Raw genomic sequence first — 27938 nt, forward strand, 5'->3', positions numbered from 1 at the left:
ATGATTTACAGTAATATCACTCAGGCTATGATAAGTTAGAAAGAGTCAATCTATCCCTAAAAACGGAATCATCAAAGCTTATGAAACAAGTTGAATTATTAAAAGATGAAAATGAGCAACTCAAGAATGAGAATCACACACTCCATTATGACTTAGAGAAATCTAGAAAATTTGCTGAAATAAATTATAAATTTTCCCAGAGTGGTGAAAAGCTAGAAAAGTTGCTAGGGATGGGAAGATGAGGAAAAGACAAGAGTGGCCTAGGGTATGAGAAAACTAAAAAGAAAACTAGAAATAAAGCCCCAACAACTGAAAAATTTGTTGCTTCAGGTAGCAATAAGAGAACTTCTCCAGTTTGTCATTTATGTGGTAATATGGGTCATTATAAGTTGGAATGCTTAACTCCGAGAAGGACTTCATATAACTCCGGTCAAAATCATATTGAAAAATTCAAACCAGCCGGAGAAATACAGAATGTCAAAAGTCCATCTGGGAGAAACACTCATCCATCACCACCTAAAAAGAAAGACAAAATGAAGGAATCACAGGATCAAGCGGGTGAGATAAATATAAAAACAAAATCTACCACAGTAAAGAATTCTGTCTCAAAATGGATAGTGAAAGGAAAACTGAACTCCATACCTTGAAATGTCAAGAATAGAAAGACAAGTCCAGGTCATGCATCTAGATCTGGATATTTGCTGAAATGATGCAAATTCTGTTGAGCTTCAAATGATATATCTGAGGTTCCTTACCTCAATATTTTGTATATAAACATTCAAATGTTTATAATTTTGTTGTGTACAGTGATTGTACATAATTTTGCTGAGTATACTATTGATTTATAGAAATATTAAAAGTATACTTGAAGGGTTGTCTGAATGCTGAAAATGAAAAATCATCCGCCTTCGATACGACTATCGATATGTCAATCTCAATTAATTAATCAAGGGTCGATGTCATCGATGACTCCTTGGAATAAGAAAAGTTGTGTGATCGAGAATGATATCGAAGACAAGATCGATGATATTGATTAGGGTCCATCGATACCATCAAGACAAGGATCAATGATATCGACAGATGCCGCCCGATATAAACCGGTGGTGTGCGAAAAAGGGATTTTATTCCACGGTTTTTGTTTCTCTTCCCTGCTTGCTCCTCTGAACCGGACAGCTCGAAACGTTGTCAGACAGCCCCAGAAGTTTCAAAATATGGTAATACCCTTCTAATCATCAAGATTCCCTCTTACTTTTTGGGTATTTCCTTTTCAGTTGGGTTGTGTTCCTTTTTCCCAAATACCTTTAAATCCTTTTTGTCCACATGGGAAAAGACAAGGGAAAAGCGTAGGGTCCGGGTGAATCTTCGAGATCTGCTCGACAAAAGGTGCTTGCTCCAAAAGAAAGAGCAAGGGCCCCAGAACGTGGGACCCCCCCTAAGCAATGCACAAGATAGTGTCGGCCCTAGTCAGAGGTGAAGGTGGCCCCACCGATACAGGTTAATCTGGTTTTGGCAAATTTCACTGGTAGAAAGGTTATTCCTGAGAGAAGAGTCAACAGAAGTTGTCTGATTCCATATAATCTGGAATCACTATTTGCCACCATAGATTGGTTACCAGTTCTCAACTTTGGGGACCGTATCAACTTTGACGGACTTGGAATTTCTTTGCCGCCTATTATTCTCCAATATCTGAACCACCGTCCATCACCGTAACCATCGATGGTGATGATGTGCTGATCACTCCAGAATCCATCGCAGGGATATTCAATCTTACCTTATCTCCTGAGGGAATCCCAGATATGGACATGAAAAATATTGAGGTTCGGTCCAAGGTCACCAAATTCCTCTGTCATGATCATGATGTCCAGTAGCACTAAGGGAATGCCCTAAAAGTCAGATTCATGGAACCGCACTATCGGGACTTGTATGGTATTCTTGCTTCAAATATTTACTCTCGGGGTTCCAACAGGGCAGATCTCATGAGCAGGTGGTAGATTTGCTCACCCATGGTGATCCTCGGGACAGTAGGAGCTGACTGGGAAAGTTCTATGTAGCTACGATTCTTCACATTTTTTTTGTGCCCATGGATAGGGGCTGGTTTTTTTTAACTGTTAAACTATTGCCAATCTGAGGCAGTATATGTTTTGGATATGGCTGTTATAATTCAATATTTTTACTGCCATGATCATGTCTCATCTGTCCCCTGGTTTTGCTATGGAATGCATGTGATATTTTTTTAATGACTATTTTATCTGTTATATCACTTGTTTATTCTGTCTGATATACATACATACTTGTTGTAAATGATGTCTGATTAAACTAATTCGATCATCTTACATCTATCTATTATTTGCATATTCCTTTGAATATTTGTTCTCCCAAATAAATCAAACTTTGGTCAATATCAACTGCTATATCTTTGTCAATGACTGACAAAAAGGGGGAGAACAGTTCAAACACCCCGAATGGAAAATTGTATATTTGCTTGAATGGTGTTGTAGGTGATAGGGGGAGTAGCTACACTAAGCAAGGGGGAGTTTTGCAGTTAGGGGGAGCAGATACTAGGCTGTGTACATGGTTTCATTAGAAATTGTAAAATTTTGTAAAAAACATGTACACACAATTTAGAATGTGTTTGTCTAGATATTGTTCTAGGGTGTTTTGGTATTTTGTCACATAATTGACAAAGGGGGAGATTGACAGTGCCCTGGTTTGTCAATTAGCGTGTGTGTTGGGTCAGTCAGACTACAGAGCCCATAGGAAGATCAATTCAAATGTCTGCCTCAACCAGATGTGTGCAAGCTTGCCATAGGTAAATCTAAAGCCTCACATCCCATATCCCAAAACACTAGGTGAATAAAACTCTTAAAACAAGTTAGAACATTATAGGGTTTTTAAGTAGGAAAACTTTTTCAAAAATCATAAAATCTTCAAGTTTTCTTGCTTTGTTGATTTTATCGATACACATCTTGATATGATCGACCTTCTTTGTCGATGTCCTCGATGCCTAAAATGGTATCATCGAAAAGAGGACAAAAAATGTCCAGCAATCGCATATATCTTTGGACTGATTTATCGATGTATCGATCCACATATCGATATCATCGATATTTGAATCTCGAGTCCATCGAAGGTGACTCGATAATATCGACAGATAGATTTCTGGCACCCCTGTTTTTCCTTAAGAATATCATATATCTATCGATATATCGAAGCCTCCTCGATACTATTGAAATTCAAATCTCGATAATATCAGAAGGCTCTTGATGAGATTGGTCTAGGGCGCCAAGTTCTTCCAGCAAAATATTTCAGGATGGTTTATCTATGATCGGGGGTCTCTCGATAGAATCAATATTCAAATATCGATGATATCGGTACTAGGTCGATTGCACCGAATAAAGACATAAACTGTCCTGCAAGCTTAAGGAGAAATCCGCTGGATTTATTGATGCCTCAACTCTGATATCGATATCATCAACATTCAAATTCTGATGATCTCGATGGTCGCTCGATCATTCTTGAAAACTTGAAATATTTCATGTCAAGTCTCTCTTGCTTTCAAGTATCGATGAATCGAACCTCTCATCGATGAAATCGGAGTTCGAAATCCAATGACATCAACAAGTGTTTTGATTCCATCGACCAGTTGGCTAAAGGTTTCAAAAACGTATAACATTGAGTTTGTGTCATCGAGCGGACCATCGATGCTATCGAGAGTATACGCCTGATGATATCTAACCCGCTCGATGATATCGAACTCTATCATAAATGTGACCGTTTTATATCTGTTGGAACCATTTGCCTATTTAAAGAAAGCTTTTTATTATTACTGGTAGAGAAAGAAGAGAGTGCTATTGAGCGTTTAACCTTAAATCATTTACCCAAAGCCCTTTCTCTCAAGGGAGTTCATCCCCCAATCCACCCTCATCGTTGATATTCAATAGAGTAGATTGGGGAATGAACTTCCACATTCAAGGATCCTCCAGCTACTACCTTAATGACAAATCATTAAGCTGGGATGCCTTGAATGTATAGATGATTAGAATCGCTCTATCTTCTTATTAGGAAAACATTTAGAGAGTAGGATTCTATCATAACCTTGACTCAACCCGTCGCCATATATCGGTACATCATTTGAGTTTCTGCTTCTTCATCAACAAGGAGGAGATCTTCGTCAACGTGCTGAATGGGACTCATCCACTTATCTGTAAGTTATCAGAGTCGAGAGGACACTTGCGATCATTCTTTTTTAAGATTGGGTCTAAGGTGTTTCTCACCCTTGCAAGTCCTCTAGGAGGCCTCTGGCGGGAGTGTACGAGGTGGGTGCATTGTGTGGACCCTTGCTCTGTGGAGAGCATAAACATCTAGTTAAAGGTGAACCAGTCAAAACCTTGGGTTTGAGGTGAACTGTGTGAAACCTCGGGTTTGAGGTGAACCGTGTAAAACCTTGGGTATGAGGTGAACCGTGTATTATTCATCTCTTAAATAGTTTGTGATTGGATCCTCTACCGGCTTGGAAGCCAATAGAGTTAGTTTAAGTAATCCTAATATAGGCTTGGTGTTAAGATTAGTGTGATAGGATTTTAAATAAATCATAAAAACTTTGAAAAGTCCTATTTACCCCCCTCTAAGACGTATTGGCATATTCTTACTTCAACTAAAGTGGTCTTCACCGCAATTTCAATTGGTATCAAAGCGGGTCTCTCTTTATGGGCTTCACCACCTAGAGAATGATCTTAACTGAAGTTGGGAATATGGCTAAAGGAGAGGGCTCATCAGTCACTAGACCTCCAATGTTTGATGGATCAAATTATGCATAATGGAAGGCTAGGATGCACTACTTTCTGAGATCTTTGGATCATGATGTTTGGGATATAGTTGAAAGTGGATATTTGCAACCATTTGAACAAGTTGTACTTGACAGTGGCACAACCATCACAAAACCCAAATCCAAAGAAAAGTGGATGACGTTCGACAACTGCTGAAGCAAAAGCTTTGAACGTCATCTACTGTGCCGTGTCCCAAGACATTGTCAACTAAATAAGTGTGTGTGGGACATCCAAGGAAGCATGGGATCTATTGGAAACAACCCATGAAGGCACAAGTACTGTGAAGAGGTCCAAACTCTAACTTCTGACTTCACAGTTCGAAAGTCTCAGAATGGAAGAGCATGAGATGTTTATGGAGTTTTCATAAAGTTAAATATCATTTGCAACTCCATGGGTGGATTGGGAGAAAAAGTTCCGGTACCAAAAATTTGTAGGAAAATTCTAACATCCCTACTGAAATGATTTAGTCCCAAAGTAACAACAATTGAGGAGTGTAGGAACATATATGAGATGAAAGTAAAAGAACTGGTAGGTTCCCTACAAACTTTCGAATTACACTTCAAACAAACCCAAAAATCCAAAACAACTGTCCTAAAAACTTCAAAGAAAACAATACGTGAGGACAGTGGAAGTGAAAAGGAAGATGAAGATGAGGAAGTGGCTTTCCTAGCACAAAGATTCAGAAAATTCTTTCAGAAGAATCGTGGCTGTCCTTCCAGAGGAAGAAATATGGACAACAGACCTTCTGTAGGTAAATTTGGTAAAAAGGCCAAAACCCACAATGTTATGCCTGTCAGAAGTGTGGACACCTGTCTACTGAATGCCCAAATAGAAAAACTAAGGGCAAGGCAATGACCACCACATGGGATGATACAGAAGAGTCAAATTCAAAATCTAGCAACTCACAGAGTGATGGAGATCAGAAATCATTGAAAATTCTTATGGTCTCCACTGTTCCAAACATCCCCATGGAATCTGAAAATAAGAAAGAACAGCAAGCCACTGAATCATTTCCATCTAATAATGAGGAAACTGGAGAAGAAGAAGAGGTAGAAAAGGATAGACTGCAAGATGCTTATAATCAACTCTATATTCATAGCATCCACATACTTAAAAGATTTGGAATGCCTGAAAACAAAAAGGAATTGCTGCAAAAAGACTTGGACAAAACCTTGGAAATTAATACACATTTAATCAATGATTTACAGCAATATCACTCAGACAATGATAAGTTAGAAAGAGTCAATCTATCCCTAAAAGGGAATCATCAAAGCTTATGAAACAAGTTGAATTATTAAAAGATGAAAATGAGCAACTAAAGAATGAGAATCACACACTTCATTGTGACTTAGAGAAATCTAGAAAATTTGTTTAAATAAATTATAAATTTTCCCAGAGTGGTGAAAAGCTAGAAAAGTTGCTAGGGATGGGAAGATGAGGAAAAGACAAGAGTGGCCTAGGGTATGAGAAATATAGCCCCAACAACTGAAAATTTTGTTGCTTTAGGTAGCAATAAGAGAACTTCTCCAGTTTGTCATTTATGTGGTAATATGGGTCATTATAAGTTGGAATGCTTAACTCCAAGAAGGACTTCATATAACTCCAGTCAAAATCATATTGATAAATTCAAACCAGCCAGAGAAATACAGAATGTCAAAAGTCCATCTGGGAGAAACACTCATCCATCACCACCTAAAAAGAAAGACAAAATGAAGGAATCACTAGATCAAGTGGGTGAGATAAATATAAAAACAAAATCTACCACAGTAAAGAATTTTGTCTCAAAATGGATAGTGAAAGCAAAACTGAACTCCATACCCTGAAATGTCAAGAATAGAAAGACAAGTCCAGGTCATGCATCTAGATCTGGATATTTGCTGAAATGATGCAAATTTTGTTGAGCTTCAAATGATATATCTGAGGTTCCTTACCTCAATCTTTTGTATATAAACATTCAAATGTTTATAATTTTGTTGTGTACAGTGATTGTACATAATTTTACTGAGTATACTATTGATTCATAGAAATATTAAAAGTATACTTGAAGGGTCGTCTGAATGCTGAAAATGAAAAATCATTCACCTTCGATACGACTATCGATATGTCATTCTCAATTAATCGATCAAGGGTCGATGTCATCGCCGACTCCTTGGAAGAAGAAAAGTCGTGTGATCAAGAATGATATCGAAGACAAGATCGATGATATTGATTAGGGTCCATCGATACCATCAAGACGAGGATCAATGATATCGACAGATGCCGCCCTATATAAACTGGTGGTGCGCGAAAAAGGGATTTTATTCCAGGGTTTCCGTTTCTCTTCCCTGTTTGCTCCTCTGAATCAAACGGCTCGGAACGTTGTCAGACAGCCCCAGAAGTTCCAAAATACGGTAATACCCTTCTAATCATCAAGATTCCATCTTACTTTTTAGGTATTTCCTTTTCAGTTGGGTTGTGTTCCTTTTTCCCAAATACCTTTAAATCTTTTTTGTCCACATGGGAAAAGACAAGGGAAAAATGTAGGGTCTAGGTGAATCTTCGAGATCCGCTCGACAAAAGGTGCTTGTTCCAAAAGAAAGAGCAAGGGCCCCAGAACGTGGGACCCCCACTAGGCAATGAACAAGATAGTGTCGGCCCTAGTCGGAGGTGAAGGTGGCCCCACTGATACAGGTTATTTGGTTTTGGCAAAGTTCGCTAGGAGAAAGGTTATTCCTGAGAGAAGAGTCGACAGAAGTTGTCTGATTCCATGTAATCTGGAACCACTATTCACCGCCATAGATTGGTTACCAGTTCTCAACTTTGGGGACCGTATCAACTTGAACGGACTTGGAATTTCTTTGCCGCCTGTTATTCTCCAATATTTGAACCACCGTCCATCACTGTAACCATCGATGGTGATGATGTGCCGATCACTCCAGAATCCATCACAAGGATATTCAATCTTACCTTATCTCCTGAGGGAATCCCAGATATGGACATGAAAAATATTGAGGTTCGGTCCAAGGTCACCAAATTCCTCTTTCATGATCATGATGTCCAGTGGCACTAAGGGAATGCCCTAAAAGTTAGATTCATGGAACTGCGCTATCGGGACTTGCATGGTATTCTTGCTTCAAATATTTACGCTCGGGGTTCCAACAGGGCAGATCTCATGAGCAGGTGGTAGATTTGCTCACCCATGGTGATCCTCGGGACGGTAGGAGCTGACTGGGAAAGTTCTATGTGGCTGTGGTTTTTCACATTTTTTTTATTCCCATGGATAGGGGCTGGTTTTTTTTATCTGTGGCAGTATGTGTTTTGGATATTTGGATATGGCTGTTATAATTCAATATTTTTACTGCCATGATTATGTCTCATCTGTCCCCTGGTTTTGCTATGGAATGCATGTGATATTTTTTTAATGACTATTTTATCTGCTATATCACTGCTCTATTCTGTCTGATATGCATACATACTTGCTGTAAATGATGTCTGATTAAACTAATTCGATCACTTACATCTATCTATTATATGCATATTCCTTTGAATGTTGATTCTCCCAAATAAATCAAACTTCAGTCAATATCAACTGTTATATCTTTGTCAATGACTGACAAAAAGGGGGAGAACAGTTCAAACCCTCCGAATGGAAAATTATATATCTGCTTGACTGGTGTTGCAGGTGATAGGGGGAGCATCTGCAGCAAGCAAGGGGGAGTTTTGCAGTTAGGGGGAGCAGATACTAGGTCGTGTACATGTTTTCATTAGAAATTGTAAAATTGTGTAAAAAACATGTACACACAATTTAGGATGTGTTTGTCTAGATATTGTTCTAGTGTGTTTTGGTATTTTGTCACGTAATTGACAAAGGGGGAGATTGAAAGTGCCCTGGTTTGTCAATTAGTGTGTCTGTTGGGTCAGTCAAACTACAGAGCCTCGTAAGAAGATCAATTCAAGCGTCTGCCTCAACTGGATGTGTGCAAGCTTGCCATTGGTAAATCTAAAGCCTCACATCCCATATCACAAAACACCAGGTGAATTAAACCCTTAAAATAAATTAGAACATTATAGCGTTTTTAAGTAGGAAAACTTTTTTGAAAATCAGAAAATCTTTAAGTTTTCTTGCTTTGTCGATTTTATCGATACACATCTCAATATGATCGACCTTCTTTGTCGATGTCCTCGATGCCTAAAATGATATCATCGAAAAGAGGACAAAAAAGTCCAGCAATCGCATATATCTCTGGACTGATTTATCGATGTATCGATCCACATATCGATATCATCGATATTTGAATCTCGAGTCCATCGAAGGTGACTCGATAATATCGACAGACAGATTTCCGGCGTCCCTGTTTTTACTTAAGAATATCATATATGCATCGATATATCGAAGCTTCCTTGATACCATCGAAATTCAAATCTCGATAATATCGGAAGGCTCTCGATGAGATCAGTCTAGGGCACCAAGTTCTTCTAGCAAAATATTTCAGGATGTTTTATCTATGATCAGGGGTCTCTTGATAGAATCGATATTCAAATATCGATGATATCGGTACCAGGTCAATTGCATCGAATAAAGACATAAACTGTCTAACAAGCTTAATGAGAAATCTGTTGGATTTATTGATGCCTCGACTCTGATATCGATATCATCGACATTCAAATTCTGATGATCTCGATGGTCCCTCGATCATTCTTGAAAGCTTGAAATATTTCATGTCAAGTCTCTCTTGCTTTCAAGTATCGATGAATTGAACCTCTCATCGATGAAATCGTAGTTCGAAATCCGATAACATCGACAACTGTTTCGATTCCATCGACAAGTTGGCTAAAGGTTTCAAAAGCGTATAACATTGAGTTTGTGTCATCGAGCGGACCATCGATGCTATCGAGAATATAAGCTCGATGATATCAAACCCGCTCCATGATATCGAACTCTATCATAAATGTGATTGTTTTATATCCGTTGGAACCTTTTGCCTATTTAAAGAGAGCTTATCTATTGTTGTTGGTAGAGAAAGAAGAGAGTGCTATTGAGTGTTTAACCTTAGATCATTTACCCAAAGCCCTTTCTCTCAAGGGAGTTCATCCCCCAATCCACCCTTATCGTTGATATTCAATAGAGTAGATTGGGGAATGAACTTCCACATTCAAGGATCTTCCAGCTACACCTCAATGGCTAATCATTAAGCTGGGATGCCTTGAATGCATAGATGATTAGAATCGCTCTATCTTCTTAATAAGAAAACATTTAGAGAGTAGGATTCCATCATAACCTTGACACAACCCGTCGCCATATATTGGTACATCATTTGAGTTACGGATCAAGGAAGCAAAAGATTCTTCATCAACAAGGAGGAGATCTTCGTCAATGTGCTGAATGAGACTCATCCACTTATCTATAAGTTATCAGAGTCCAGAGGACACTTGTGACCATTCTTTTTTAAGATTGGGTCTAAGGTGTTTCTCACCCTTGCAAGTCCTCTAGGAGGCCTCCGGCGGGAGTGTACATGGTGGGTGCGTTGTGTGGACCCTTACTCTGTGGAGAGCATAAACATCTGGTTAAAGGTGAACCAGTCAAAACCTTGGGTTTGAGGTGAACCGTGTGAAACCTCGGGTTTGAGGTGAACCGTGTAAAACCTTGGGTTTGAGGTGAACCATGTAAAACCTTGGGTTTGTGGTTAACCATGTATTATTCATCTCTTAAATAGTTTGTGATTGGATCCTCTGCCGAGCTTGGAAGGTAGTAGAGTTACTCTTGAGTAATCCTAATATAGGCTTGGTGTTAGGATTAGTGTAATAGGATTTTAAATAAATCATAAAAACTTTGAAAAGTCCTATTCACCCCCCTCTAGGACATATTGGCATATTCCTACTTCAACTAAAGCAGTCTTCACCGCAATTTCAATTGGTATCAAAGTGGATCTCTCTTTGAGGGCTTCACCACTTAGAGAGTGATCTTGACTAAAGTTGGGAATATGGCTAAAGGAGAGGGCTCATCAGTCACTAGACCTCTAGTGTTTGATGGATCAAATTAAGCATACTGGAAGGCTAGGATGCACTACTTTCTGAGATCTTTAGATCATGATGTTTGGGATATAGTTGAAAGTGGATATTTGTAACCATCTAAACAAGTTGTACTCGACAGTGGCACAACCATCACAAAACCCAAATCTAAAGAAAAGTGGATAACGTTCGACAACTACTGAAGCAAAAGCTATGAACGCCATCTACTGTGCCGTGTCCCAAGACATCTTTAACCAAATAAGTATGTGTGAGACATCCAAGGAAGCATGGGATCTATTGGAAACAACCATGAAGGCACAAGTACTGTGAGAGGTCCAAACTCCAATTTCTGACTTCACAGTTTGAAAGTCTCAGAATGGAAGAGCATGAGACATTTATGGAGTTTTCATAAAGTTAAATATCATTTGCAACTCCATGGGTGGATTGGGAGAAAAAGTTCCGGTACCAAAAATTTGTAGGAAAATTCTAAGATCCCTACCGGAAGGATTTAATCCCAAAGTAACAACAATTGAGGAGTGTAAGAACATAGATGAGATGAAAGTAGAAGAACTAGTAGGTTCCCTACAAACTTTCGAACTACACTTCAAACAAACCCAAAAATCCAAAACAATTGTCCTAAAAACTTCAAAGAAAATAATACATGAGGACAGTGGAAGTGAAAAGGAAGATGAAGATGAGGAAGTGGCTTTGCTGGCGCAAAGATTCAGAAAATTCTTTCAGAAGATTCATGGCTGTCCTTCCAGAGGAAGAAATATGGACAACAGACCTTCTGTAAGTAAATTTGGTAAAAAGGCCAAAGAACCACAATGTTATGCCTGTCAGAAGTATGGACACCTGTCTACTGAAACAGAAAAACTAAGGGCAAGGCAATGACCACCACATGGGATGATATAGAAGAGTCAAATTCATAATCTGCCAACGCAGAGAGCGATGGAGATCAGAAATCATTGAAAATTCTTATGGTCTCCACTGCTCTAAACATCCCCATGGAATCTAAAAACAAGAAAGAACAGCAAGCCACTGAATCATTTCCGTCTGATAATGGGGAAACTGGAGAAGTATAAGAGGTAGAAAAGGATAGACTGCAAGATGCTTATAATCAACTCTATATTCATAGCATCCACATACTTAAAAGACTTAGAATGTCTAAAAACAAAAAGGAATTGTTGCAAAAAGACTTGGACAAAACCTTGGAAATTAATACACATTTAATCAATGATTTACAACAATATCACTCAGACAATGATAAGTTAGAAAGAGTCAATCTATCCCTAAAAACAGAATTATCAAAGCTTATGAAACAAGTTGAATTATTAAAAGATCAAAATGAGCAACTCAAGAATGAGAATCACACACTCCATTGTGACTTAGAGAAATCTAGAAAATTTGCTGAAATAAATTACAAATTTTCCCAGAGTGGTGAAATGCTAGAAAAGTTGCTAGGGATGGGAAGATGAGGAAAAGACAAGAGTGGCCTAGGGTATGATAAAACTAAAAAGAAAACTAGAAATAAAGCCCCAACAATTGAAAAATTTGCTGCTTCAGGTAGCAATAGGAGAACTTCTTCAATTTGTCATTTATGTGGTAATATGGGTCATGATAAGTTTGATTCATATAACTCTGGTCAAAATCATATTGATAAATTCAAACTAGCCAGAGAAATACAGAATGTCAAAAGTCCATCTAGTAGAAACACTCATCCATCACCACCTAAAAAGAAAGACAAAATGAAGGAATCACTAGATCAAGTGGGTGAGATAAATATAAAAACAAAATCTACCACTGTAAAGAATTCTGTCTCAAAATGGATAGTGAAAGAAAAACTAAACTCTATACCCTGAAATGTCAAGCATAGAAAGACAAGTCCAGGTCTTATATATAGATCTGGATATTTGCTGAAATGATGCAAATTCTGTTGAGCTTCAAATGATATATCTGAGGTTCCTTACCTCAATCTTTTATATATAAACATTCAAATGTTTATAATTTTGTTGTGTACAGTGATTGTACATAATTTTGCTGAGTATACTATTGATTCATAGAAATATTAAAAGTATACTTGAAGGGTCGTCTGAATGCTGAAAATGACAAATCATTCACCTTCGATACGACTATCGATATATCATTCTCGATTAATCGATCAAGGGTCGATGTCATCGACGACTCCTTGGAATAAGAAAAGTCATGTGATCGAAAATGATATCGAAGACAAGATCGATGATATTGATCAGGGTCCATCGATATCATCGAGACGAGGATCAATGATATCGATAGATGCCGCCTGATATAAACCGGTGGTGCCCGAAAAAGGGATTTTATTCCATCTGTCTAGTTTCTCTTCCCTGCTTGCTCCTCTCAACCGGACGGCTCGAAACGTTGTCAGACAACCCCAGAAGTTCCAAAATACGGTAATACCCTTCTAATCATCAAGATTCCATCTTATTTTTTGGGTGTTTCCTTTTCAGTTAGGTTGTGTTCCTTTTTCCCAAATACCTTTAAATCCTTTTTGTCCACATGGGAAAAGCCAAGGGAAAAGTGTCGGGTCCGGGTGAATTTTTGACATCCGTTCGACAAAAGGTGCTTGCTCTAAAAGAAAGAGCAAGGGCCCCAGAATGTGGGACCCCCACTAGGCAACGCACAAGACAGCGTGGGCCCTTGTCTGAGGCGCAGGTGGCCCCACCGGTACAGGTAAATCCGATTTTGGGAAAGTTCACTGGTAGAAAGGTTATTCCCGAGAGAAGAGTCGACAGAAGTTGTCTGATTCCATTTAATCTGGAACCACTATTCGCAGCCATAGATTGGTTACCAGTTCTCGACTTTGGGGACCGTATCAACTTGAACGGACTTGGAATTTCTTTGCCGCCTGTTATTCTCCAATATCTGAACCACCGTCCATCACTGTAACCATCGATGGTGATGATGTGTTGATCACTCCGGAATCCATCGCTGGGATATTCAATCTTACCTTATCTCCTGAGGGAATCCCAGATATGGACATGAAAAATATTGAGGTTCAGTCTAAGGTCTCCAAATTCCTCTGTCATGATCGTGAAGTCCAGTGGCACTAAGGGAATGCCCTAAAAGTCAGATTCATGGAACCGCGCTATCGGGTTTTGCATGGTATTCTTGCTTCAAATATTTACTCTCAGGGTTCCAACAGGGAAAATCTCACAAGTAGGTGGTAGATTTTCCCAGCCATGGTGATCCTTGGGACGGTAGGAGCTGACGGGGAAAGTTCTATGTGGCTGCGGTTTTTCACATTTTTTTTGTGCCCATGGATAGGGGCTATTTTTTTTAACTGTTAAACTACTGCCAATCTGAGGTAGTATATGTTTTGGATATGGCTATTATAATTTAATATTTTTATTGCCATGATTAGTCTCATCTGTCCCCTAGTTTTGCTATGGAATGCATGTGATATTTTTTTAATGACTATTTTATCTATTATATCACTGCTCTATTCTATCTGATATGCATACATACTTGCTGCAAATGATGTCTGATTAAATTGATTCGATCATCTTACGTCTATCTATTATATGCATATTCCTTTGAATGTTGGTTCTCCCAAATAAATCAAACTTCAGTCAATATCAACTGCTATATCTTTGTCATTAACTGACAAAAAGGGGGAGAACAGTTCAAACACCCCTAATGGAAACTTGTATATCTGTTTGAATGGTGTTGCAGGTGATAGGGGGAGCAGCTGCAGTAAGCAAGGGGGAGTTTTGCAGTTAGGGGGAGCAGATACTAGGTTGTGTACATGGTTTCATTAGAAATTGTAAAATTACGTAAAAAACATGTTCACACAATTTAAGATGTGTTTGTCTAGATATTGTTCTAGTGTGTTTTGGTATTTTGTCACGTAATTGACAAAGGGGGAGATTGAAAGTGCCCTGGTTTGTCAATTAGCATGTGTGATGGGTTAGTCAGACTACAGAACCTCATAAGAAGATCAATTCAAGCATCTGCCTCAACCGGATGTGTGCAAGCTTGCCATAGGTAAATCTAAAGCCTCCCATCCCATATCCCAAAACACCAGGTGAATAAAACCCATAAAATAAATTAGAACATTATAGGGTTTTTAAGTAGGAAAACTTTTTCAAAAATCTGAAAATCTCTAAGTTTTCTTGCTTTATCGATTTTATCGATACACATCTCGATATGATCGACCTTCTCTGTTGATGTCCTCGATGCCTAAAACGATATCATCGAAAAGAGGATAAAAAATGTCCAGCAATCGTATATATCTCTGGATTGATTTATCAATGTATCGATCCACATATCAATATCATCGATATTTGAATCTCGAGTCCATCGAAGGTGACTCGATAATATCGACAAAGAAATTTTTGGCGCACCAGTTTTTCCTTATGAATATCATATATACATCGATATATCGAAGCCTCCTTGATACCACTGAAATTCAAATCTCGCTAATATCGGAAGGCTCTCGATGATATCGGTCTAGGGCGCCAAGTTCTTCCAGTAGAATACTTCAGGATGGTTTATCTATGATTGGGGTCTCTCGATAGAATCGATATTCAAATATCGATGATATCAGTACCAGGTCAATTGCATTGAATAAAGACATAAACTGTCCAGCAAGCTTAATGAGAAATTCGTTGGATTTATCAATGCCTCAACTCTGATATCGATATCATCAACATTCAAATTTCAATGATCTCGATGGCCCCTCTATCATTCTTGAAAACCTAAAATATTTCATGTCAAGTCTCTCTCGCTTTCAAGTATCGATGAATTGAACCTCTCATCGATGAAATCGGAGTTTGAAATCTGATGACAGCGACAAGTGTTTCGATTCCATTGACCAGTTGGCTAAAGGTTTCAAAAGTGTATGACGTTGAGTTTGTGTCATCGAGCGGACCATCAGTGCTATCGAGAGTATATGCTCGATGATATCGAACCCGCTTGATGATATCGAACTCTATCATAAATGTGACCGTTTTATATCCGTTGGAACCTTTTGCCTATTTAAAGAGAGCTTGCCTATTGTTGCTGGTTGAGAAAGAAGAGAGTGCTTTTGAGTGTGTAACCTTAGATCATTTACCCAAAGCCCTTTCTCTCAAGGGAGTTCATCCCCCAATCCACCCTCATCATTGATATTCAATAGAGTGGATTGGGGAATGAACTTCCGCATTCAAGGATCCTCCAGCTACTACCTTAATGGCAAATCATTAAGCTGGGATGCCTTGAATGCATAGATGATTGGAATCGCTCTATCTTCCTAATAGGAAAACATTTAGAGAGTAGGATTCCATTATAACCTTGACCCAACCCAACTAGTATTGAGTTGAATCACAGTGTGGCATGATTTCCAACTCAACCCAACTAGTATTGAGTTGAATCACATTGTGGGGTGATAATCGAATGGATGTGGAGCCAGTTTCAAGTGGAAATCGTTCCTAGCAACCAGGTTTTACCTAAGTCAACTCAAACGAGTATGTTTTGAACTCAGATTCACGTTAGGACCTTGTTAATGGTTACCACCATTACCAATCTGAAGATTCATCGAGTGATGTTGCGATTGAGTTCAACCTTGTTTTTACTGAGTCGATTAAATTGATCTACGTCAGGATGAGTCGCGGGTCAGACTGAGTTGCTGGCCAGCGGGTCTAGTCAAGCTCCGTCATGGCCCAAGCATTATTGGACTCTGGAAGGAAGAAGAAGAAGATGATACAAAAAAGAGAGGAGAAGAAAGAAAATAAAAAGAAATAGAGAGGGAGAGTGAGTCAATCTGAGTTGACTCAGTGAGTCGACCCACCGTTTCAGCAACGAGTCGGTTATGGTCTTGTTGAGTCCAGCAAGCTTGCGGGACGTTACATGTTGAAAAAGATGTAACGCCCTGAAATTCGGGGGTCGAGCATAACTCAACTCCCGACTTCCAAGACATCACTTATGCAACATATTTAATGATGAATGTATGCTGACTGTATTAGTGCATAAAACATGGAACAGATTAAGCCAAAACACAGATATGATTCAGGGACAAGTGAATAAAGCAAGCGGAAGACTTATAGTAAAATGTGTACAAGTGTAAATCCCTGAATTACATATACAATCCAGATCATGTGAAAGTGTTATTTATCAAAATTTAAGTATCAAGTTACATCATTTCAGTCCCCAAAATATATCCCAGAAATCCCGCGCATCAGACTGAGGCTCGCTAGAACCCGTCTGAAAACTGCATATAAGAGAAGGCAGCCTCGTCGTCATCCTCCGCTCTGCCTCGGACGTCGCATCCACATCTGCAACATCGGGGCCTAAGACAGTCTGGTGGGTGTGCAACACCGCCCGAAACGTGGGAGTGAGTGATCAACTCGGTGGAACAATAAGGCACTGAGGTTAACATGTTATCGATTCAATCAAACAGGTAATGATAAAGCAGGATAAGTAATTAAATCCTAAGTACTCTTGTTAATGCAAGGATGAATGCAATATGATGCGTGCCCTCACGCGTACACCCTCAGCGTCTTCATCTTACGTTACGCATGACATCGCCTCAAAGTACGCCACATCTACAAAGCACATGCAAATGCGGTGCATGGATATGATTACCAAGTTGTTATTAGTCCATTTCACACAACAGGATTGGGAAGCTAAGATACCTTCCTCATATCACCATCCAAACAGTGATCCATACTAGGGTCGTCAATCCTAGATATCTCATACGATCATATAGTTGAGGTCGTAGCAAAGGGCTCGTCACCAATCAATGCACGCCTTTCATGCCCTTACTACCACAGATCGGCTGGTCACCTCCTTGCGGTATCCAGGTATGCTCGAGGTCACTACAAAGGGCTCGTCACCAATCAATGTAGGCCGACAGCACAAATATAGTGTCCCATACCACCATAATCGGCTCACGAGTTTAGTTGCTCACTGGTCACTACGGGGAGGCTCGTCACCCCAGCGTAGGCCGACAGCTCGACCACGGTGTCCCATACCACCATGTCCGGCTCATGAGTCTTAGCGGATCAGGTACCATGGTTATTAGGATTTCACTGGTAAGTTCGGTACCCTAGATTCAAGCAATAGCGTCCATACATGGTTAACATACATCGGACAATCGGGTTACTTGACGAACTCGACTAGCACGAGCGCACGTTGAATTGAGCGACATAGAGTGCGCAAACACTCCGCGTGGCCAAACCACTGCCGACAACTCTAATACGACTCGGGTTCGTCTAACACGTCTTACGTGGCGAAAGCAATCTCAACCACGTATATAGGGTCAATTACCGATTTCCTGGACTAAGGCATAGTCTCAAACACCTTACACAACTACAGATATTCATATGGAATGTAAAGCAGTAATGGATCAACAACTCAAATCATGGTACATACACATCTGAAGAATATCAACTTAACATAAATGTAAGCATAGGAGATGCTTGAATTTAAATAACTTGGAATGTAACTGCATAAAGGAAAACATTCGCATTCATAGGAGTATTGAGAATCACTTCTCAACGCCCGCAACAAGTGTAATCAGTTACACTTTAGATCATTCATGCATTTCTACAAACACTTAGCATACATGGAACAACATACATGACGTATGTTGAAATACATGCACTTAGACAATTCCTTTTACCAAGGAGTCGTCATACATGCATCTAGCATACATACATGACAATTAATCATGGCAAACATAAGTGCATATTTTATACGTATACGGTACTTTATAAATACACATAGAATACACAAATCTCAATATAGCACATGCATATAAGGAAAGCAATGTAAACATAACATTTGGCATGTGAAATCTCATCCATAACAAGAATAAATCACTAACTGGGATTGAAAGCCTTGAAAACCATAACCTATACACTTAAAGTCCGCACCTTAAGCGAAGAAAGAACCGCCGAGTTGATTTAGACGAGTTGTCTTCGTCAACGGCGCTAGAATACCCTAAAATAAGGATAGAAATGAGATACAACAACACCAAGTCTAGTCTAAGCTCTAACACAGGTTAGGGTTAGGTTAACTTACCCCAAAAGAACTCGGAATCGTCAGAAGAACGATTCAAAGTGAAGGTTCGAAGATGAAGAAGAACAAGGAAGAAACCAAGACGATTCACCAACTTATCTCTCTCACTTACTCTCTCTTTTCCACTCTCTTTCCAAGCTAGGGTTAGAGAAAATCGTATGGAAATGAGAGCTAGGGTTTAAGGACTATATATAGGCCTTAAAATGATGGAAATAACCCCAGGGTCAAGGTATACTTAGGTTATAACCAAAGTAAGCCTTTCTCGATCCAACGAAGCACTTCTGGTGGGCCTATAACCACGAAAGGTCGAACTTAAGCTCACTGACCATGGATCTAGGTCAGGCTGAGATTTCATACCGACCGGCTCTTCAGATCAGCCGTGGCGGACCACACTCAATTCAACGGTCACGGAAACTCGATCAGGTCCACAAGCACTAGGATATGCCTGGGCCAACCATCCTGATCAGAGGGTGAAATTGGGTCAGAATCTAACGGTCAGAATGCTTAAAATCGTCGCGCAAGCGACACGACTCAGATTTCAATAAAAGCTTAATAAATTCCAACCGTTCTCACACTCTTCACTCCGAACTCAAGAAAATCGACCCAGAACATCGGATCGACTTGATTTTCGAGGTGAAGATCAAGCCCAACTCGGTGACCGCAACAGCCTAAGATCATCGCCATCGGACTTTCAACACGCGGTCCAGGTCCGATTCAGATCTTCCAAAAATTCCCCAGAACAACTGGATTTAGCGATGGATCCCAGATTTCAGAGTAACGTAGCGCTCACTAATCTACACGTTTTGAGCCATGCAGATACAATTTAAAGTGATTGATGCGGATTTCACAAGCAATCGAGTAAAGCGCTAATTACCCCAAAACAACTACTTAAGGAAAGATTAGCATAGAAATTTCCAAGGTCGCTACAATCTACCCCCCTTAAAGAAAATTTCGTCCTCGAAATTCATACCTTCATATAATCCTCGAGGATCAGAGGGTAGGTCTTCCTGACCTCAACTTCAGATTCCCAAGTAGCCTCTTCCACACCATGATGCATCAATAGCACCTTCACAAGAAGGATAACCTTGCTACGCAATACCTGCTCCTTCCTATCCAGAATACGCGTCGGTCGCAGCACATAAGTGGCATCCTCACTCAACTGCACTTGCTCCCAACTGATAATATGCGAAGGATCAGGAACGTACTTCTTCAGCATAGAAACATGAAATACGTTATGCACGCCCGCAAGAGGTGTGGGCAAAGCAAGGCGGTATGCTACTGCTCCCACTCGATCCAGAACTAGAAATGGACCAATAAATCTCGGCGTCAGCTTCCCCTTCTTACCGAACCGCAGAACTCCCTTCATAGGAGAGACCTTCAGAAACACATGATCTCCCACTACAAACTCAAGCGGTCGACGCCTCGTATCAGCATAACTCTTCTGCCTGCTCTGCGCTGCTAGAAATCGACGTCGAATGATGTCAACCTTCTCTGAAGTCACCTACACCAACTCTGGGCCAAGCAAACCACGCTCACCAATTTCTGCCCAACAATGTGGTGCTCTGCACGGGCGACCATACAACGCCTCATAGGGAGCCATGCCGATACTCGCCTGGAAACTATTATTATACGCGAACTCTGCATACTGAAGACAATCATCCCAACTGTCTTTGAAATCCAAAACACAAGCTCGCAACATATCTTCGAGGACTTGATTCACGCGCTCCGTCTGCCCATCTGTTTGCGGATGAAACGCGGTGCTGAACTTCAGTTTCACACCCATCGCTTCCTGGATACGAGTCCAGAAGATAGATGTAAAACGCGTGTCTGTATCAGACACAATCTCCAGGGGAACTCCATGCAGACGCACTATCTCCTTGATATACAACCTAGCCAACTCGTCTGCAGAATAAGTGACTCTGATCGGTAAGAAATGCGCCGACTTCGTTAATCGATCGACGATCACCCAAATAGAATCAAATCCCTTTCTCATCCTCGGCAACCCAGAAATAAAATCCATAGAGATGAAATCCCACTTCCATTCAACTATGGGCATGGGCTGCAACAACCCAGGAGGTCGGCGATGCTCTGCCTTGACCTGCTGGCACGTGAGACAACGAGAAACAAATTCAGCAATCTGGACCTTCATATTGTCCCACCAATAAGACCTCTTCATATCCTGATACATCTTCGTGCTACCGGGATGCATCGCAAGTTTAGAACTATGGGCTAACTCGAGAACCTCACGTCTCAAGTCAGGGATGTCAGGAACACATAACCGGCCACGAAAACGTAGGCCCCCATCAGAACAAACACACCACTCGGAGCGCTCATCTGTACCAACCCGCTGCCTCAACTTCACCAAAAGCTCATCATCTGCCTGAGCTGCAACGATCCTCTCGTCGATAACGGGCTGTACACGAATGTGTGAGATAACCTCATACGGCTCAACCACCGTAAGCTTCTGCTCAAAATCGCGCACGAACTCCAACATCTCCCACTCTACTATCATCAGCGGAGCCGCAAACTCCAAAGCCTTCTTGCGACTCAATGCATCTGCCACAAGGTTCGCCTTACCAGGATGGTAAGAAACATCGAACTTGAAGTCCTTCAATGTTTCCATCCATTTGCGCTGCCTCATATTCAAATCACGCTGCGTGAAAATATACTTAAGGCTCTTGTGGTCGCAAAAGAGCTCGAACTCCTCAACATAGAGGTAATGTCACCAAAGCTTTAATGCGAAGATGACAACTGCCAATTCCAGGCCGTGCGTAGGGTAATTCTCTTCGTGTTTCCTTAACTGATGGGAAGCATAAGCAATCACCCTGTCCTTCTGCATAAGGACACAACCCAGACCAACACGAGAGGCGTCAGTATATATAATATACTTAACCCCTTGCTCTGGCAATACTAGCACAGGGGCGGACGTCAACTTGTCCTTCAGCTCCTTAAAAGCTAACTCCGCCTGCTCACTCCAAGCAAACTTCAAATCCTTCCGTGTCAGCTGCGACAACGGTCTGGCAATCTTCAAGAAGTCTTGAATAAAGCGTCGATAGTAGCCTGCAAGGCCAAGGAAACTCCTCACCTCAGTAACTGAACCAGGCTGCTCCCAGTCCTGAACTTGGCAAGGTCGCGGCTATCCCATCCTTGGATACCACATGTCCCAAGAACTTGACTTCCTCTTTCCGGAAATCACACTTCTTGTGCGAAAAGCTGATGCTCCCTAAGAGTACTCAAAACCGCTCTTAAGTGCTCCTCGTGCTCTGCCCGGCTCGTCGAATAAATCAAAACGTCATCGATGAAGACAATGACGAATCGAAACAGAAAGGCCGAAACACCCTATTCATCGGATCCATGAACACGGCCGGTGCGTTCGTCAACGAACGACATCACAAGGAACTCATAATGACCGGAGCTGGTGCGGTCTTCCGCACGTCCCCATCCTTGACGCATAAATGATACCACATTGCAGATCAACCTTCGAGAAGTACCGAGCCCCCTTCAATCGATCAAGCAGATCATCAATCCCGGGCAAAGGGTACTTATTCTTCACGATTACCAGAAGTTCAACTGCGATAATCAATACACAATCGCAAGGAACCATCCTTCTTCTTCACAAACAAAACAGGTGCTCCCCAAGGAGACACACTGGGCCGAATAAAACCCAATTCCAGCAAACCATCTATCTGCTTCCTCAACTCCTCCATTTCACTCGGAGGCATCCGATAGGTGGGTAAAGAAATGGGCGTCGCACCAGGCATAAGATCGATAGCAAAATCAATCTCACGCTGAGGAGGTAATCCAGGAATCGACTCAAACACATCTTCAAACTCCTAAACTACCGGCGTACTAACCAACGCCGACTCGGCCAAACTCTCCAACAGAGAAGAATAAAAATCAATACGAATAGGGTAACTGACCTGAACTGGGAAAGTAACAGTCTCGCTCTTAGGTCCATGGATCGTCACTGATCTCACTTCACAATCAATCTCAGTTCGCATCCTCGTGAGCCAATCCATACCCATAATAACATCGTAGTGATAAAGCGGTGCGACTAGCAAATCAACACGGATCGATCCACTTCCCAGATCGACTAAACAATCCAAACAACGCTTGCCCAAAGCAGAGGACATCCCCGTAGCGGTAGTAAGCGTCACTCCAGGCATAGGAACAGATCTCAAACCCAAACGCCTAACTGCCGCATAAGAAATAAGAGAAGTAGTGGACCCTGTATCCACTAGCACAGAAACGGGAATACCTTCTATATGCGCTGTCACCTCAAAGGACCTCGGCACCAAGTCAGACATAGGCGCTTCAGCTGAAAGCGCATGAACACGAGCTTGCTCTGCCGACGATTCGGCGGAGGAACCATGGGCCGATGAGGTGGCCTACAGAAGGTCTGAAGGATGGATGAGCTGGCGCTGATCGAAGAGGAGGAGGAGAAATCACCTGAGGCATCGGACGGCTAACCCTCTGTGGTGGAGTAAAACCACCTGCTCGCATACGGGAGAAGCAGAAACGGTCCAAGTGCCCCACCTTCCCACAATAAGAACATCTCAGATCAGCTCTCATCTGCTGAGCGGGCGGCGCTGAACACCTAGGAGGAGAATCAACTCGCGGCCTCTTGCCGAGGAAAGGTGCACCCTGAAAGTCCGGTCGCGGCCTAGGAGGCATCGGTGCTCGCATACGGGACGCTCTATCTCCGTCCTGCTCTGCTCGCAAAGACATGCCCACCAGCTCCGCATATGAAGAAAGCACAGGAAATCTTCGATCGGATCTCAGTTCTCAGGCCCTCGGAAAAATGCCGCATCCTCATCGGTTGACACCCACGATCAAAGGAACATACCGCCCCAACTCAGCAAACCGGTTCTCGTACTTCGTCACCAAAATCCCTCCTGGCGGAGGCGAAGGAACTCACTCTCCTTCTCGTGTCGATACGTTAACCGAAAATACTTCTCGTGGAAGCGCACCTCAAACGCACCGCCACGACCACACGAGTCCTCCTCGGCAGTCGAAGCACACTGTCCCACCACAAACCGGCCTCCTTCTCAAACATGAAGGTGGCAAGCTCAACCTGCTCGACCTCAGAGCAGTGTAACGGTCTCAGCATCTTAGAGATGCGGTCAATCCAATACTCAGCCTCCTCGGGTCTATGAGAACCTGCAAAAGTAGGAGGTCGCAAGTGCTGGAATCGCTCGAATGTGCCGCTGGCACTAACACTGGCACTCCCAGATGGAGGCATAGGTGAAACAGGTGGAGTCGCCCCTACTGACTGAGCGAAGATGCCAGCCATGGAGGAGAGGAACTCCTGCTGCTGCTGCTGCTGCTGCTGCTGCTGATACTGCTGCTGTTGAAACCGCTGCTGCTGCATCAACAACATCATCTGCTCAAACCTATCAACAGGCGAAGCAGAAGAAGGTGCATGGCTCGGCTCAGGAACCGAGGGTGTGACTGGAGGAGCCATCGGTGTCGACCCAACACCGGCCCGAGATGGACCCGCCTGTGGATCTGACTGGCTATCGCTCAAGGGAGGAACCCCAGCAAGCGACTCAATCAGAGAAAGACGGGCCGAAGTCTTCGAACCCTTAGGAGGCATCCCTACATTCAATCAAAGGATGCAACCTGTCAGATTCTAAGTCACATAATCCATCCACACAACAACACAGCACAGCACAACACAACTCCAAAGACAAACAACATGCATTCCATTAATCAAAATCGTCGCAATACAAGTAGTGCAGCAATACATGAATCACGACTAGGAAAGCATGAAACAACAACACCTAACACTACAAACAACCACAACAACAACAACCACTAACAGCTACAACAACCACAACAACTCCAACTATAAGCCAACAATGGCCACACACAAAAAGAAAAACACAACAAAGCAAAGACGGCCACGACGATGCTACTCGTCGGAATCAGGAGATGGAGGCGGAGCACCCTTATCCTGCAAGCAACACAGGATAGACTTCAAAGTCTGAGACATCTTCTTAAGCTTATGCTTAACAAAGCCTCGAAGATCAACCATCTCCTGGCGTAAAGCAGCTTGCCCTTCTTCAAGCCGTATAAGACGGGCATCTCTGGCAGTCTGCTCTGCGCCCTGCTCAGGCACCACAGGAGGAGAGCTATCGCTTGAATCCTGTGCCTCAATCTCTTCCTCGTCTTGCTCTGCTTCTTCCCCAGACTCCGCACCGCCTTCAGCATAACTCTCATCATCACCACTCTCAGACTCAGCCTCACCCTCTGAGGTAAGCCGACCAGAACCAACCTCCATCAGCTTGAGAGTCCTCAAATTGATATAGCGAACAGGGACCGGCTTCTCAGCTCCAAGCCTATAGCCAAACTCATGTGTGATCTTGCAAATGAGGTGGCCAAAGGGAAGAGACTCGGTCCTTCTACTCGAACGAGCGATGAGAATAATTTGACGCAGGACGTACGTCGGCACACACAACTTCGCATCCTGCCCCACCTGATATAGGAAATCTACCATCAGGCGCGTACACTCGCTGCGGTTGCTCCACCTTGGATATACATTAAACGTAAAGATGTGGTGAAGCAAACGGAAGTCGTCCGTCATGAAAGAAGCTAGAAGACTCCTATTCGGCTGCCATTCAACCAGACGACCACACAAGGATCGGGTGCGATGATCCCTCTCGCGCACACTGTCCACATTCTTCTCGCTGGCATGCACTTCCCCAAGTGGCACCTTCAAGAGTCGGGATATCAAAGCAACATTGACAATTCCAACTCGACCGCTACCACAAGGAATCTTGAACTGCAGAGGATTCAGCGAAGGCTCCAGAATGTTGGCATAGAAGGCCCGAACAGTGCTAGCATTCGCGCGATACTCGCCTTCGAACAAGGGACCCCAACCAGCCCCTTCAAGGCGCTCCAACAAGAAGAACTCACCAAAGAGCCGCGGATCAACATGAGCCTCAAAAAGGACTCTACGCCCCTCATAGACTCCATGCGACAATTCCGCCAACAAGGTCCTACTGACAGGAGCTCGTGGATCGAGGTCCCGCTTCGTCTGGAACTCGCGCGTGGCGGACGTGCTAGCGGCGGCACCTCTCAGCCTCCGTGCACGGGTTGGGCGGCTCGGCCCGGCTTCATCCACGGGCGCTCTCTTCTTCCCCATCAAGGAAAGAAGGGAAGAAATGGAAAAGATGGCCATCACAATCTCAAAGAGGGCCATGAGAAATGAGAGAAAGAGAGAAATAGGAAGATGATGAAGCTTCCACAAAACTTTAGCCAAATAGGGAATGAAAGGGCTCAAATGAGAAGGGAAAAAGAAGAAATCAGCAATGGAATGAAAGATTTGAGAATGGGGTGATGGGTTTGCACGAAAATGGGAGGAAGATGAAGATTTGGGAGAGATTTGAGAGAGTTTGGAGAGGTTTTGGAAGAAAAGGAAAGCTTGGAGGTGGGTTTTGTGAAGGAAATAGGTAAAAGAAAGGGTTTTAAAATGAAAACCGTGGAGGGGTGGGCCACACAAGGCCTATGGACGATCGGCCCGTGTCGGCCCGGCCCGCCAAGCCCGCTGACCGGCGATCCCTCGCCGAACCGGCGATGGCATCGCCGGTCTCTGGACATATCGGCGATGCCTCGCCGATTTGGCAAGGCCCTCCTGGTCCCCTTTGGTCCAAAATGAGTGGTTCCCCCCCTGGGCCCCACTGGAAATGCCCCAAATGGCCCCTTGTGTAGATTGAAGCCTATCGTGTCATTCTGACAGAAATCTGGTTCAAACAGCGATTTCTGGAAGGTTTAAGATGAAAAAAAAAGAAAGATAGACCGTCTACACTCATTAATAGAGGGTCTAGGAAAGGTGTCGGGTCGCTGTGTGTGATCAAGTAAGAGTACAGACTCGATCTCGGCAAAGGTTTTTAAGAAACTTTCGCCGATAGAAGCTACGGAGCACAAACACAAAGCGATGATAGACCCGCACCCAAATACACTATAGTGGCGACAACGTGCAGTGTGTGACCATAACCCAGGTCCGGTTTAATCCAGATCATGCTTTGATACCAACTTGTAACGCCCTGAAATTCGGGGGTCGAGCATAACTCAGCTCCCGAGTTCCAAGACATCACTTATGCAACATATTTAATGATGAATGTATGTTGACTGTATTAGTGCATAAAACATGGAACAGATTAAGCCAAAACACAGATATGATTCAGGGACAAGTGAATAAAGCAAGCGGAAGACTTATAGTAAAATGTGTACAAGTGTAAATCCCTGAATTACATATACAATCCAGATCATGTGAAAGTGTTATTTATCAAAATTTAAGTATCAAGTTACATCATTTCAGTCCCCAAAATATATCCCAGAAATCCCGCGTATCAGACCGAGGCTCGCTAGAACCCGTCTCAGCGCATATAAGAGAAGCGGCCTCGTCGTCATCCGGCTCGCTCTGCCTCGGCGTCGCATCCACATCTGCAACATCGGGGCCTAAGACAGAGTCTGGTGGGTACAACACCGTCCCGAAACGTGGGAGTGAGTGATCAACTCGGTGGAACAATAAGGCACTTGGTTAACATGTTATCAGTTCAATCAAACAGAATGATAAAGCAGGATAAGTAATTAAATCCTAAGTACTCTTGTTAATGCAAGGATGAATGCAATATGATGCGTGCCCTCACGCGTACACCCTCAGCGTCTTCATCTTACGTTACGCATGACATCGCCTCAAAGTACGCCACATCTACAAAGCACATGCAACTGCGGTGCATGGATATGATTACCAAGTTGTTATTAGTCCATTTCACACAACGATTGGGAAGCTAAGATACCTTCCTCATATCACCATCCAAACAGTGATCCATACTAGGGTCGTCAATCCTAGATATCTCATACGATCATATAGTTGAGGTCGTAGCAAAGGGCTCGTCACCAATCAATGCACGCCTTTCATGCCCTTACTACCACGGATCGGCTCATCACCTCCTTGCGGTATCCGGTATGCTCGAGGTCACTACAAAGGGCTTCGTCACCAATCAATGTAGGCCGACAAAGACGAATATAGTGTCTCATACCACCATAATCGGCTCACGAGTTTAGTTGCTCACTTTGGTC

Source organism: Magnolia sinica, chromosome 14 (genome assembly GCF_029962835.1).
Source record: "Magnolia sinica isolate HGM2019 chromosome 14, MsV1, whole genome shotgun sequence".
Taxonomy (NCBI): Eukaryota; Viridiplantae; Streptophyta; class Magnoliopsida; order Magnoliales; family Magnoliaceae; genus Magnolia; species Magnolia sinica.